Here is a 16927-nt window from a genome sequence, read left to right on the forward strand (position 1 = left end):
AACTCTCATAATTATGTTCATTAACAGGTGGTATTTATTTAGTAAACTTTTGCAAAGATGTCATTCTTTATAAAAATAAAGAACACAAACCAAAAGCAAACATTTTTTTATCGAACTCATCTCTCATCTCATTCCCATCAGTTTACGTTGGTACGTGGTTGCACCCACCCGCAGTGGTTACACTTTATGTTAAACAGGAACTTAGTCTATCTGTATCATCAAATCGAAAAATATTTTAACTGGGTCTGTCTGCACAACTATTTCATACTGTATAAGAACTTAATCTATAATCAGAACAGGAAATGTTGAACCTGAGTCTATGCTCAAAACCATTTAATATTGAAAAAAAACTTAGTCTATCTGTATCATCAGATCAGGAAATGTTGGAACTCTATCCTCTTGGAAGTCTATCCTCACAGTCACTTCATGTGGAATGATTTTTTTACAATGGCTTCATACTGGACAAGAACCTACCCGCACTGGTTGCACTTGGTGTCCACCCCGCCAGCTGTGAAGTCACCCTGAAGGCACCCAAAGCAGAAGATATGGTTGCACGGCAGACGTCTTGGATCTAACATGTTCTACAATTTCAGCATACAGTAGCCACAATTTTGACCTTCGGCAGCCATCCTGGGTCAAGGTCAAAGGATGATACAACTATTAATAAAAAGTAGCAATCAATTAGTGTTTACGTTAAGGTAACTTATGTAGAAATCATCTTCTCTTGAGCTTCTGTCAAATTATTCTTTTCGCGAGGTTCTTCGGCAGTTTAAACAAGTTCATAAGCTACTTAAATAGAAATTTACAAACAAAATAAAGTGCACTAGAGAGTCATTTTATGTAGTCTTGCTGTGCCTTGTTTGTATGTAGGCCTACAGTGGCACCTCTACTTGCAAAACCTCTGCATGCATACATTTCAGAGTATGATCTGATCTTTGATCAAATGTTACCTGGTGTTATCACGAAAGAAATTTCAGAATAGGAAAAGTCCAAATATTTAGCTAAAGACACACTCGCAACAAAATGAGGTAAACTGTGACTTGATGCTGCCACACTATAAGATATTGATTATTTGTAGGCAGCCAGTGCAGGTGTACTAGAATTGTTAAAACTTTTGTTGTTAGGAAAGATATATTTTATCTGCATTTTAAAACGATTCAACTAATAACAGGCGATTACTGAATAACTCTATTAAAATAACCCAAGTAGCATATGTACTTTTGTGTTTTTTCACAACTATTTCTCAAAAAGAGATATTATCTAATTTTCAAGAACATTTCAAGTACCTTTAAGTAATTACCATGTAACTCTATAAAAATAAACCAAGTAGCAGATGAACTCACTGTACAAAGAAGATCCCAGTCTAAACTAGACTTAAAAGTGTTGCATTGCTTGTCTCTGTTTGTACTCATAGAATATGCATTGATAAGTATATTGATAAGATAGACTAATAATAGTTTATCGTAGTTTAGAGAAGTTCATAGAGTTATACTGCATACTTTTCATGTCTATGACATGAATTGCATCAGCAATCGGAACCTCACTAATGGACTCGTGATAAATTGATTTCATCTGTTGCTAGAATTTTATGTAGAAAGATAACACTTCAGCTTTCATTTGTAGTGTGGCAATGTATTACGAGTAGCAGTTTGTCATTCAAGATGTCAGTATATGATAAAATGAAGGCTTGTGCAATCTTGCTACTGTCTGAAGTTGGGAACCCACTATGTTTTATGACAATTTTGACAACTTGATGACAGGGATAATTGAAAAGTGACATATGATACAACCATTTGTCACTCTAGGTGACTTTGACGAGGTGACGATGATTGTGTAAGTAGGATTACTAACTGCCTTATTATTTGTCAATAAATCAATACAATCAAACGAACTTCACTAGTTTCGGGTTGTAGCATCTGACTCAGCATTCATAGACTGGCAGGTAATTTATGTAAACAGCAATGAAACACCACAATACACTGACAGCAAGTTCGTTTCCAAGTATGTGACTAACAGTGATTATTAAAGGTAATCTCAGTCTATTTTCAGTACAGGAAGTGTAGCCCTAAAAGCCTAAAACTCCTGTCACTCTTCGCAGAGTAATCAACAATGCTCCAAAATATCACTCATAAGTTTGTGAAGTTTGCTGGTTGAGCCACGCTTTTGACTAGCAGAAGTTCAAGCTGAGCAAGTTTCAGGTTTTCAACACAACCCAGTGCCGCCAGAATGGAGATTCATATTAGAATAACAAATGTGAAAAAAGAGATTGTTTTGGTTATTTACGGAAAAAGGTGACGGTTCTGATGACAGGGATTTTAAATGTGACTATGCTGATGACAACTTTTTGTGGTAGGACCCCCAAGTTGATAGCATTGTGATGCTTTCATGATTTAACTAAAGTACGCAAACAGCAGCCACACGGATATATTAACATAATTTCAGATATTTTTTGGGTGATCTCATTTTTAGCATTCTACATCGTGGTTAAACCAATCACTTTCAAACGGCTTAAACAAATTTTCAATGAACTTTATCAGAAATCATTGCTGTTTTCTTATCATTTGTGATTGTTTTTTATGTTTAAGGTGATTTGACTGCCAGGATGTTCCAAAAATAAAAATGACAAAGTTTTATTGTGATAATAACACTGCATGTGAGACACATTTAATGTGAGTCAGTAACATGGTTCATGCAAATCTTGTGTTCAAAGTGAGAGATGGGGAAAATCAAAGGAAAGACAATGACAAAGTTACATGTGAACAAGTTGAATAGCTTTGAGAGTTTCTTCTTCTTTTCAGAAGAAGATGGATGAGAGTTTTAAGAAATAAAGATGAAGTTTTAAGAAGGAAACCTCCAGCCACCTGCCACCTCCAGTTCTGCAGACAGGGGAGCTAATAAGTAAGCCAAAGGGCCTACTTGCAATACAATGGAATAAGTGTACACATACTGATTACATCGCTTAAAATATGCATAATGACATTGTGTGACGTGTAATTTCACAGGCGCTATTATTACAGTAACTTTAGCAACATAAGCAAGCTTAAGTTACTAGCTTAAGTTACTAAAATTAGCCACTTTGCTACTTTTGTCACTAGCTAATTAGTAAACTCAGCCTATGGCGGCTGTATTGTCTGCTACTGTCTATAGGCTGTTTTGGTACCCGTGCAATGCCCGGCATTCTCTAGTATACTGTATCTATACAATATATATACTGTGTATATATAAAGTATATATACTATATATACAGTATAAATTATATATATATATATATATATATATATATATATATATATATATATATATATATATATATATATATATATATATATATATATATGTACACACTATTTATTAGAAAACTATAGGTGTACAATTAGTCGCATGGCGGTATAGTAGCAATATTTTTGTAATGCCCATCTGAAACAAATTATTTCAACATGGCCTTCAAATGCAGTTCTGTTCCACAGCATTTTATTTTTAGCGATTTAATTGTGTAGGATATGTCAAAATGACATGATGGTTTGTATAAGGAAAGGTACTAGCGCTAAGGAACTTAACAAAAACAGGTACTTGAGATGCTTAATTGACACATAGGAACAGGTTACCGTTGTGTCAAGCACTAATGATCAAGAAAACACCCAGAATGCCACAGTTATAATGAGTGCTATTTCAAATACACATGATCTGTTTAACCGTTCAGGTGTTATAAATATTAGCATATAGGTTGGTATATGCATTATTTAAAAGCTTGCAAAGACCTATTACAATCTGCTAGATAAGTAATGCAGAAACTCATTTTAATGTTGAAAAAGGCTATTTTTAATACTCCCAAAATTTAGAATTAGATAAAATAATGGCATGCTTCTGTCATGTAGTGACAATGCTTGGTAGAGTTCTCTAGTAGAGAAACACACCGCCAGGACTAGGTTTTTATAAGCTACCTTGGGTGATCCTAACACTTATCAAGGGCTTCTTCTGGAACTGTCAGATTAACCTGAAGGGATACATTTTGCTAAACGTTTAGTCTGACAGAGCCAGGTAGCCATTTCACTTGTCCAACGTGCTAAGGATAGAGGTGGATCTTTAACGCACCCACGTTGTCAGTGTGGTACATGGGGCCTCCAAGTTAAAGTCTAGATCCGAAAGACCCAGCAATTTAAGGTTGAAAGCTTGCTGAGAGCTTTTTGTCAGATTGGCATTAAGCAGGGATTGAACCACCAACCCTATGGCTGACAGTAAAATATGATACCACTAAGCTACCCTGACACCCTAGAATTAGATAGTCACAACATAACAAGCCCCAAACGACTGTTTTCTAAAAATGTATTGTTTGCTAACTGATCTAATCCCAGTAAAATATAAATCCAACAGTTTTTCACTGGATGAATGATCAAAAAGAGAGCTTCAGCTTAATTTAGGACCTAATTATAACCAGCTGTTGTTGAGCAACAAAGCTTCATACAACCACTAAATGCCTTAATAATTTATGATTATCACAGGAGGTACGTAGGCAGAACATACCTCAGAAGAATCTTTAGCCAACAGCTCTTGCGGTAAACTTCAACGCAACCAGCTAAATGATGATTTGTTTAATGTGGCGTATAACTTGGCTTTTGCTGGAGCAAAACAAGTACATTTAAAAAGAAATGAACCAATCAGAATTTGGGAAAAGTATGCTTAGATTTGGGGAATCCCCGTGTAGTCGGTCTGTTTGGAAAGGAATAAAATGACACATTTGCTGCCAAGGAATAATGGAATACATTTCACAGTATACTATGGCAAATATTAATTTATTTTTGATTTCATGAAACCTGAGCTTAGTGGCTTAAGAGAAGCCAGAATAAACTCGCGCATTTGTTTGCTGAATTCTTTTGATAAATATTGATTGGCTAATCCTTATTGAAACTAAAACTCGGTAAACAGGCCACTAAAATTGCTTGTTTTAAGCAGCCAACAACGGAAGACATTGATATTGATTAAAATTTTAAATTTTGCTATATACTACATAGTGAGACTGCTATGAGTAGTTAGGAAAAAGTTATGTAATACCTGTACAATCAGAATCTATACATATCTCAGTGCCAAATTTGCTTTGTCATCTTATTCTATTTTGACTATGTTTAGTTTGTTGACTTTTGCTTAGCTTGTTGGAACTAATTTGATTATTACTGGCTCAGGTACTAGTGAAGGTGTTAAGTTATTGTAAGCAATACTGATATTTAGCATTGAACTATGTTTCTTTATTCCACAAGTCTGACAATTAAAATACACGACTAACAAAATTCTAAAACAGTAATATTAATGACAAAAAGTTAACGCAGCCAATAGAAATTAGATCTTTAAGCGGTTGTTCAAGATTGTTTGCTTCGTCCCGTACGGCTGTGAGTCTCAACAGCCAAACTGGTATGACAGTCCATAAATAGACTGAAGGAGAAAGGGCTCAGATGATGATAGTGAAGGAAGATCTACAAGCAAGGAAAAGTTGCTTTGCAGACGCAGGAGAAAGAGAGCCCAAGTATGCATTCGCGGAATAAGTAGTCATTGAAGCTGTTCTTTTTTTCTCAAACCTGAGTGCCTAAACATTTTCTCACAGTCTAAAAAACACACCTATAATAGGTTTTCTCACAGGCTAAAAGAGACGCATATAACATGTGTCTCTTTTAGCCTGTGACAAGGTGTTTAGGCACTCAGGTTCTGATCTTTCACTGCACACGGGACTGCTAGTGTGTTAGTCGTTCCTATAAAAAAAACTGTTCGCTCGTCCGCCCGTTTGACTGATGTCGTTAGAAAAAATGACAGCATTTTGTAAGCATCGAACTCGAATGATCGTCTTTACAGAGTGGCTCACTACTAACTGCACCATTTGATACTACCTTGTTACCAGCTTAATGCCAGGCACTGTACAGGTAATAAAACAATTACTCAATAAACTTGAGTAGCTACGGCTTGGCTATCGTAGTGTGGTGGTATAGCTCGCTGGTCTGCTCACCCGCAGGTTCCAAGATCAAAGAATATGCATTGAAGATTTTCCATTGTTAGATTTTAATTGCTATATCAAAGCGGAGAACAAACTTTGAGATTTATATAGATTGTGCGGTTGGTTAATATACCTAGCGATCTCTCGAGAGATTGTCAGGTGAGAGATCGCCGTGAGAGATCGTAAAGTAAAATTAACATGTAGTAATTAAGTAGTAGTAACATTAACATGTAGTAAATGTCGCGAGTAAAATTTTAACATGTATTAAAACATGTTAATTTTAGCTTTCCAGGTACCAACAAAATGTTATTGAATTAAAAAAAACAAATAAAATGATTGACTAAAAATTACTCATTAGTACCTAATGGTTATATAGTGACCTCACTTAGAGATGAACTGACACCAAACAAAAACTTTTGTAGATTTTATCAGAAAGTAACGGGATTTTTTTATCTTTTGTGATTATTGATAATGGTTGTTAGTGATCTCACTGTCACGATGTTTCAAGATTAAATCAGCTAAACTTGATCGCAATTCAAACAACTAAAATAGTTTGTGCAAAGGTGGTCACTAGTTACTATCATTGCTATACAGTCATACTACAACTTACGAGCTTAATGCATTCGGAGACTGAGCTCGTATGTCAATTTACTCGCATGTTGGTGCAATTTATTTATATATAGAACAATTGAATATATATTTATTGGTTTCCATACTCTGTAAAATGCAAATAAAACACTCAAAACAAGATATTGTAACAGAAAGAACATGTTGGTTATTGTCCTAACTTAGCATTTGCTTTCAAAAAGCAACAAATAAAAAATAATGCAAGGAAATGTGTTAAATTAAAATGTAAAATTAAATACATACAATAGCAGCTAACGCTAGCATTTGCCAGAGAGAGATATATAAGTTATCCTTCATTACAACATTTGACTGATAAATTTGGATTTTATCAATGTCTTAAAAGACAAACTTAGAAGCAAATCTAAAAGCAAACTTTCATTTTAACTTGACGTAATTAAAATTTCTTCGGCGTTCATAGCTTGAAGTTTCTCGCTAGTTAGCTAATTTTTCCTTTGTTTCGCTTTCACGACTAGCCGGCCGTTTTAAGATGAACCTATCTAAGGACGTTTGCCTTTGTCGCCCTTTCAACATGTCGCGATTAGGACGAACACAGGTGTCGTCACAGGTGTCGTCACGTCGTTTAATGCGCGACCACTATCCAACTTGTCCGAATGTCAATTTTTATAGTTTTGATAGATAGCAACGGCCTTTTCAAATAGCTTCGTTTCAGTTACGCTGTCACCGGCCAATTGTTTATCTTATATCCAATGCCTGAGCGGTCTCTCCATCAGCGGTGGTGAAGATCGCCGCGCCGTTTAGAAACTACGGTTAGTACTTTTGCGAGCTAAATGCCCTGAATATAATCCTTCTGTTTGATAATTGTGGATGTATTTCTGTCCTATTGTTGAGCTAGCTCAATCATGCATACACATTTCGCATATTTTTCAATAATTTTCCGTTTAATATCAATTAATATCATTTGCTTTTTCTTTGCATTATTTTTCATTTTACTGGCAAACTTTCGGTCTACGCACAGTACTTTTAATTCACATAATTCTGCACTGAAAAGCATGCACAAAAACACGGTACAAAAGTATAACCTGCGCAGTTGAAAAATACAGATTGATGCTGTTGTCATAAAACACCTCCGGCATACTTGGCAACTGACTCACGTGCTCGTATCTCAAATATGGCTCGTATGTTAGTGCTAAAACTTGCTTAAAAGCTGGCTCGTATCTCAAGTTTCTCGTACGTTGGAGCACTCGTAAGTTGAAGTATTACTGTAGTTGATATCAGCTATTGCGTTCAATTTCCGACGTTATGTGTCTTTATTTTGTCGGTCTTTTTGCAACTATAGATCATTCAATCTGCAAAAGCCAAGCATCATCTCAGAAGTGATGTGCATAGCACAAACTGCATAATACCAGCTAATTTCAATAGCTGCAATTTGTCCCAAACTAACTGCATAACCCTGATGATGCCATCATTCAGTCTACAAATAGTCACAGAGAAGACAACTCCGACCAACCACAAGCCAGAGTTTACCAGTCTTTAGCTGACATTATGTACATTTGAAACGATCATCATGATCGACTAAGAATGACTTAATTTAAATTTGACAACAGCTTGAACATTTATTAAATTGTTTAAAGTTTATATATGATTTTCTCATTACTAACTCATACCCCGTGAAAATACAGCACTGTTCATAGTGCTAAAACATATATTAAAATAATGAATTCCAGAATAAAATATTAAATTCCATTTATTTGAAGAATGGATTTAAATAACTTAAATCCCTTTAAACTTGAATTTAAATTTGACCATTTTGAGTGTAGTTAATGGGTGCATATCAGCTTTTCGCATTAGCAATTTTTTGCTTTTATTCATATTAAGTTAACTCACAAAATATCACTAACTAGTCACTGCATTATACAAAGATTTAAAATTCTTTAAATATGATTATTTATTCTTTTATCGACATTGATTTGAATTGTTGCTAGCTTTAGTATATAAATTGTTATGTAATAATCTTATTGTAATATATAATTAACTTTTTTTGTATTGCTTCTAAAAGTTATATATAAATGCTTTAATTTGTAAAAGTTTGTCGAGCTCTTAATGACCATTATGTAGAGATGTGAAAGTTTTGTAAAACATTGGCACATTCTTCTGTTTGCTGGGAGTAAAAATATCAAATATCTGGTAAAGGTTTAGTATGAAAACAAAACGTTTTTATGGATGTTGTCAACGCGATGACAAGCATGTATAGTTTTGCCCAAAATGATGATTGCTGATGAATATGTAGCTCCACAGCACATTTACGAGGAGAAATTACAGCATATCTACCAGAATCATCATCGTATATTTCAACAGTTAGGATTTTTTTGCTTAGTAACTTGTTGCTTCTTTTAATCTTTTTATGGTATTAATGCCTACTTTATTAGCTGCATTACCGTACGCTGTGCCATTGATTGTTCCAAAGAATTGGTCAGTTTCACTCAAGATGTTTAGCTCGTCGTTGCTAAGAACTCCGTAAACAATGAACGCAGTCATTCCATCTTTATTTCTACTGATCACAGAGCCGTATATATGCGGCTCTGTAATCCGTAGAAATATAGAGTTATATGAAATATTCATTGTCTCTATTAATCACAACAGATTTTTCATGACCCGGATCAAACTCACAAACAGAAGAAATCTTTTTTGTTGCGTTATCAAAGATATCAAAAAATATCTTTCTCTTTTTTGAGGAGTAACCTGCAGCGTGAATAAGAAATTCTTTCATATTGGTTGATGACTTTTAAAACTTTGAGGCCTTTTTTTTTCTATTTGGTAGGATGGTTGTGGAGAATTTTCTGTGGCTTTGCTGATCTGTATTATATCCGGAATGGACAAGCAATGATTCATATGAATATCACAACCAATTTTGATCACTGATCCTAGAACTAGTAATCATTGCGCAATTGTAAGTTACTTGTTCATTTTTATTTCAACCGTCCCCGGACAGATCTATTTACTTACTTTGCCCACAATAAATTTTGAAACATTTAAAAAGCTATAAGATTCGCATGGAAGAAATGTCTGTATGCGGTCTATTACTATACAACTAGCTGGAGGCTCATTTGTTATGTCGAGTAGAGTCACTTCATTTGAAAAACCATCAATATGAGCTGGAGTTATCTTTCCAACTTGCCTGTTAGTATGAACTGTCCTCAATTTCATAACGAATATAGGATCTCCATTCACTCCAACCACTTCTGCTGTTAGTAAGTTTACTAAACGCACAAACATGATCACTTTGCTCGCATCTGTAGCATCCATTATAACAAAAATATACTTCAAGTGAGCTGCGGATGCGCTCAAACCTCGTAGCCTAACAGCGTGAATATTTTGCAATTGTGAGTTCTCCATATTAAAATGAAGATTAAAAAGATACCAAGCTCGTCAACATTATTTCAAATAGGAAAGCCAAAGTTTTTAAAAAATTTTCAGAACAGTAAGTAAAAACAGTTTTCTATTACTGTAAATATTTCTTTTATAGTAACCTTATTTCATTGGCAATTGCCGATAAAAGTAAATTAGGTTTTGCGGAACAAAGCACTCTTTACTGTAATAAGAACTGCGTCTGTCCGTCTGTCTCAAATATTACTAATGTCTAATCAGAATCTGATACCCTTGATATCTAACACCAAAAAATATTTGTTATAGATTATAGAAATAGATTATAACAAGTCTTAAAACGCAAGTGATACCATATAATCTTGGTATGCATACAGATATATATTTTATGATAGCGAGTGAAACATCTGATGAAACCAAAAGGGGCATTAGAAACAACACCTTTACGTGTTGCGTGTAGCGCATAGTTGCTATGCATATTTTAACCCAGATGATGGTTATCTGCTCAATGAATCCATTTTATCCTGTGTAGTCTAATAGGTTGAGTTGTCACTTTGGGAACGGCAAGTTCCAAGATCAAATCCTCTGTGATACAGATTTTTCATTGTTAGCTTTTAATTAATATTACTAGACATAGGATGTTCAACAAAAACAAACACTGGGATGTAGAATATAATATATTCTACATATATTATATAGGTATACTAACTCAAAACAATGTTTTAATTTCCTAAAACATTTTGTAGCAAAGGAAATGCCCAAATTGACACAGGTCAAAGATGAAAAGATATTAAACAACCGAATCATCAGAGTATCTATAAAAATTTCAGCATATCATTGACACTAAAAAGTTATACACTTTGCTCTGCTGCACAATATGACTACTTGCTATATTCATCTTAATGTATACTGCTTTGAAGTTGAGTCTGAAAGAGACTCGTGCAGATATCATTTTGTATTAACATCCAAGTTTATAGCATTTAATGTTGGCAGCCTGAAAAGTGCTGAAATATAATATGTTCAAATAATTTAGATTATTAACCAATTATATACCTATAAAATAACTTTATTTTTCAGCTAATTAAAGAGTGTTGTAGACATTTCTACAGAGTATACTTTCACATGATTCTGCGAGCGAAAATGAATTACATGTGTTGGAATTACAGTTTAATTTTTATTAAAATCTTGCATTATAACTAGTAATAAATAACATTAAAGTTGATCATTCACTAATAATAAATACTTAGTTTTGTGGAACTCCATGATACCTAATATATCAGAATAAGTTTACTGATCTGTATCATGAAAAAATTAAAATAAAGGAAAATTTAACTTCAGATAGAAATTATCAAAACAGCAGAAAAGATTAGACCTGTGATTTATTGCAAGTCCATAGAACTCTTGATAAAACTAATTACTAAAACTTAGTTTTTCAGGTGAAATTTCACAATTCCTGCTTTGATAGTCAAAATCTATATTTATATTTGCATTGTTTTTAAATGGTTTTGATTTAACTTCCCAAAAAGTTAAATAGGTTAATATTCCAAACAGTATATATTGCTTTTACTTTGAAACAAGACCAACTGTTTACCAAGCCTTTTAAATATTAGGATGTAATTTTTAGGGCTTGAAGAATAATTAAAAAATTGATTGATTATATACCACAAACATCTGACAGAATTTTTCAAGTTTTAAAGCTTCCAATCCTTATTTTACAGAAATATAGAAATACTAGCTGTGCCACCCGGCGTTGCCCGTGTAATGGAAGAGTATTTGAACAGAAAATTGCTTTGTATTTAACATATAACAACATTTGACATTCTAACTTTCAAAATACATATCATGGAAAAGTTTTTGTCTAATGAACAATGAGGAATAGTGAGAGTTTTTGCTATTAGCCAGTTTAATAATGTGAGCGAACAGCTTCTCGTGACGTTATGCTATGACCCGCGTCATACGCAAAACAGTTAGGTTTTGCTCTCGTATAATGACTTATATTGGCAGGCTAGCGGTTTGACTTCAGTAATCTTGTGGTCAAAGCGTCAGACTGGTGAACGGCTTGGTCTGAGATCAAATCTTCTTCGGTACAGAATATTTATTCCAAGATTTTAAGATCTATACTCGGAAAACCGACATACTTTGAGAAACATATACATGTATATAGATTTAGGATTTATAGAAATATTTGATTATATAAACACTTGTTGATTAATGAACCACAATTAAGATCACATTTAATCTACATTCGCATCTGTAAGTTCTCTTCCTGCGCTTTCTGCCCTGGTGTACATTACCAGAAATAATAAATGTATGGTAAAAGGTTTTTTAGTTTTATAAAATCTATCTTTCTGATGTACATTGTAACAGATTTACAAAGAAATAGGTTTATGCAGAATTCAATTAGTTTATTTCTGAATGGTATAGCAAAGAATTAAGAGGAATCCTCCAAAAAGCTTTTTAGAATTAGAAATTGGTAATAAACAACGTTTTCACAGGATTTAATCTATATGTAATGATAAGCTCGCTCTCTATGCTATGCTAATACCCCTACAGTCTGATGTGCTGCGAGACATCATCATGTGTAATAACTATGGGCACAAGTATACTTAGATGTGGAAAGGTTGTCGAGTGGTGCAGGGGTCAGCACACATAGCGGAGAATCCATAAACCGGGGTTAGATTCTTTTGTGGCAAAACTTTTTTTCTTAATGATTTGGACAGACGAACGGACAGACAGACGAACCTAGCTCTTATTACTTTAAATATTTGTTCAGCAGTGTGCTAAACTTATCATACATTTCTTTAGTTTCTGTTGTATTAGCTCTTAATTAAAATACAGACTATGACGAGACGCCAGTAAAGACTGCTTCATATATTAACTGTCTATACTGTAAACACAGATACAATATAATTCTTATCAGATTGCTTGAGGTATATTATAGCTTGATTATTGATTATTGATTATCAGAACATGGGAAAGCAACTAGGCAATATAATGAGCTACATGAGTGCCACAAAAATCTCCACCAAAATCAACGATCACAATTGACTCATTAGTGATTTTCTTCTCTTCTCTCCCAAAAGAGTTTATTTCACCTTCACCATTCAACACTAAAATGTCTTTACCAAGAGCATTTTCAGCAATTTGAATCACTGCTGCTAGATGTGAGTAAAGCTCTTCATAGTCCCTTTCATCTTCAAATCTACTGATCATAGACTCTAAATCCCTTTTACCATTTGGAAGGAAAACTCCGTAGTATTTGGCCATTTTTCTGGCTTCTTTGCTGATCTTTGTATAAATGGTGAACGCAGTTATTTCAGGATCTTGATAATGGGTTGCAATTGAACCAAGAAAACAGTTCTTTGAAGCTGGATGAGCCTCACGCCCATACCCATTGCATTCTTCTGTTAAAATTCTTCCTAGCTCTTTCAGGTTTAAAAATAGTTTATCTGAAATGTTAAAAACTCATTACGGTCTCTGACAACTATATATAATATTGAGATAAGATTTGTTATAATGATGTCGTATGGCTTTGCCAATAACTGTCCTACATGCTGACACTTGATATAACCAGCCAAGTGTTCTTTAGTTCTATAATTACTTTCCGTATTGATGCTATGTCCCACTTGTTGTTTTCATATTCAGTAAGTCAACTACTACTGAACCAGTTAGTAGACTTAGCTAAATGCTTTTATAATAATTTAATTGTTATAAAAGTTTTGAAACTTTTATAACAATTAAATATTGCAGTTCAACATGTAGCTCCAAAGTAAAACTTTTAAATATATTTTTCAGCTTTCTTTCAGTAGATATCTTTCAGTAGCCTATCTTAGTTTTTAAATATTCTGCTAACTTTGATTTTAATATATAGCTGAGTGTGATTTCGATACATATTGCTGTACATTCAAAGGAAATACTTCAACACATATTAACCCTAACATATAACATAAGTTAAAGTACATCAATTACATAAGTACTGTTATAGCTTATTCAGGTTCTTCGATATCTTGGCTTTCAAATGAGTCATTGTTTGACATGGTGAGACAGACATCGGTTGGTGTTTATAGGATTCCCCAAAGAACTACTGCAGAAATGTTCAATGGTATAGGCTCGGAAATTACGACATCACAATTTTCATATTTGGTGTTGTGGGCTCTTACCGCCTATTTATCGACTACAATAATAACACTGGTGGCAGGCGAAGGTAAGAAAACTCCAGAGAACCAATGAAGATGACAAAGGAATCAGTGTCATTAGCTCTCCATGTACAAACTATTTCTATGATAAATAGCTCAAACTTCAAGCACCATACCATGTTTTCCCGATGATATTATGCACTGGCTCTCTATTTTTATTGTGATGTTGAGGGCCACGGCTGAGGCTAATTAATTTCAAGCATTGCATGATCTCGCGAAAATGCAATTTACATATAGTCCTAGGGCCACGCCACTGCAGGTCACAATTTTATCGATGTGATTTCATTACCTTTATCAACGACAGTATATTTATTGAAGCGTAATCATATTTAGAAAGCATTTAGAATCATATATATAAAATGATGTGATAATAATTACTATAAATGTTTAAAATGAACGAAAGGATGAAAAAGCAAACTCTAACAATCACTCAAAATCTATTAATCCAAAAGATGTGTTTGTATTGGTCGGGCGTTAGTTTGATCCCCGGGCATTGTTGATTATCTAGAACCTTAGTTTATTATTAGCGCTCAATGGGTTTAAGAACACCGATTGTCACAAAAAGGCGCAGCTTTAATGGCAGTGAAAGAGATCGCCTACCTAAGTCTAAATGATAACTATGACATCGCATTGTGGGAACCACAACCAAGTGTTTTTGATTGCAGGACATAATTTTGACACCCTGTTTTTTCATAGTTCTATTATTCTTTGTGTATTGAATATAGGCTCATTCAAAAGCCAAGATTCTGAAGCACTGAAATATATGGTAAAAGTACAAATATAATTTGTGTTTTAATATCTTTGATATTACAAGACAAAAGATTAACTTACTTAGGCTTTCTCTTCAGAAAAAGTAGAAAAGATTCAAACACGTAACTAAATATTTAGAATATGCAAATCATACCTTCATCACTCATATGCCCATCAGAGTCGTCACATTCAAGGATGTCTTCGGGACTGATCGTAGAAAAGCCAAAATCTGAAAATAATAAGTTGTAAGTAGATTGAAGATGAACCGGCTCAAAATTTTACTAGATTTTATCAGAAAGTATTGGTATTTTTCTATTATTTACAAGTATTTCTAATGTTTGAGATGATCTGACTGCCAGGATGTTTCAAAATTAATATCAACACAAATTTATCTTCATTACAGTGCTTAAAAAGTGAGTCTGTGCAGTGCTTAGTACAGTGCTCCAGTGCAGTGCTTAAGTAAGTTTGTAATTCAAGATTAAAATCAACAAAAACTTAATCTCAGTTAAAACACTAAGACAGAAAACAGCCAGCAGTAAAACAAATAATAGTCAATCGATTAGCAAATAGAATAACATAAGTTGTCAAAGTTGTACAAAAAGCTAAGATTTTTGATTTGCTAGAAACTAGTGTACTAACCTTTGTCATCAGCCATCGTGTGTCTCTATTGATATTCCATCATAGTATTTACTACAACAAAAATAAATATTTAATACAAAATTTGAACGCAAAGGATTTTTGCACATGTGAATGGTCAGCCATTTTTCATTGATGAAAAAATTCTCAGATTCTCAGGTTCTCATAGTTCCAAGAGAAATAGTTATTGATTTGAGTGGGTTTCTTTTAGTTCCAAGATAAGTAGTCATTAAGTTTACTTTAATAACTGTATAACAAGATGGTGTAGAAGTAATGGTGTAGAAGTACTTGATACTATTGCACTGATTGCTTGTTTACTAAACATTTTAATAAAGAATGTTCCTGATTAATTGTACCTTGCTTGAAACTTAGTTCAATCTAAACTTGTCTAGAATTTTTCAATTAAATTATATTGGTTCTTAGTTTTTTAAATAAATAGAAATCCTTTAATAAAGCTACTTGCTATAGTTACTGTAGTTTTGTGGAGTTTTCATTGATGTACAAATGACAAGCAAAACCTAATATTGTCAATATAAATTTAGTTTGTGAAGCGAAACTAATATCTTTGTAACCTCTTGAAGACTTATTTTTGTTGAAGTAAAAACAGTAACTTACCAAACTTCTCCAGGAACTTTTTGACTCCCACCTCAGTCAAGACTAGAGACGGAATTAAAATTTATTACCAAATAATCAACTTCATGCAGAATTATCATGCTTGTGAGGGCTTATTGAGCTTTATAGCTTTCAACTGCTAGACACTTTTAAAAGATGTATAGCAATGCGTGGCTTTTCGAAGCTTTAAAAGATGACTTGCAACAAAATTCACATTACAGTTATTTAGTGTCAAAAGATTCACCATGTCTTACTCTGCTGTGTTGTAGGTGCCAAATATGTGGAAATGTGATTACAAGCTCTTAAAAGCTCAAAAACGAAAAGCCGCCGTAGATTGGAATCTCTTTATTTCTCTGACGTAGTCATGACAGTTTGGTTATTGTCTTGTCACGTGATGTTCTCACGTGAATTGAAAAGCCAATAAAAAGCTCAATATAACACTTATCGTAGCACTAGTTTATGACAAACACTTCGGGTTTTACCGAAGACCCCGTATCAAATATCTATGCTCGCTACTTTACAATTTTGTTTCGCCTTGATCTAATCGTCTGGTCGTAATTTGATCACGTGACCCAATACTTCGCAAACAATTTTTGCAGCACTTTTCGATTATAACAGGTGGCCAACAGGCTTGTCTTGATTACCAGACAACGATATGTATTCCTTCGAAGTAAGGTTAAAAACTTGAAACGAATTTTTACGGTAAGATATAAGATATCATTGCTAAAAGTGACAGCATTACAATGACGATAAAACAGACGCGTAAGAACAATAGACATGGCTTTAT

The 16927-nt window shown here is 33.8% G+C and overlaps 1 long non-coding RNA gene across 1 annotated transcript; it reads right to left on the bottom strand.

Moving 5' to 3' along the window:
* Positions 1 to 13305: 13305 nt before the first annotated feature.
* On the bottom strand, positions 13306 to 16172 carry LOC137398975 (uncharacterized). The gene is made up of 4 exons (XR_010979087.1): positions 16144 to 16172; positions 15532 to 15582; positions 15047 to 15121; positions 13306 to 13395 (listed from the first exon to the last, which is right to left on the bottom strand). It is a non-coding gene; the product is annotated as an uncharacterized lncRNA (long non-coding RNA).
* Positions 16173 to 16927: the final 755 nt, after the last annotated feature.

The sequence above is a fragment of the Watersipora subatra genome, chromosome 6 (genome assembly GCF_963576615.1).
Source record: "Watersipora subatra chromosome 6, tzWatSuba1.1, whole genome shotgun sequence".
Lineage (NCBI taxonomy): Eukaryota > Metazoa > Bryozoa > Gymnolaemata > Cheilostomatida > Watersiporidae > Watersipora > Watersipora subatra.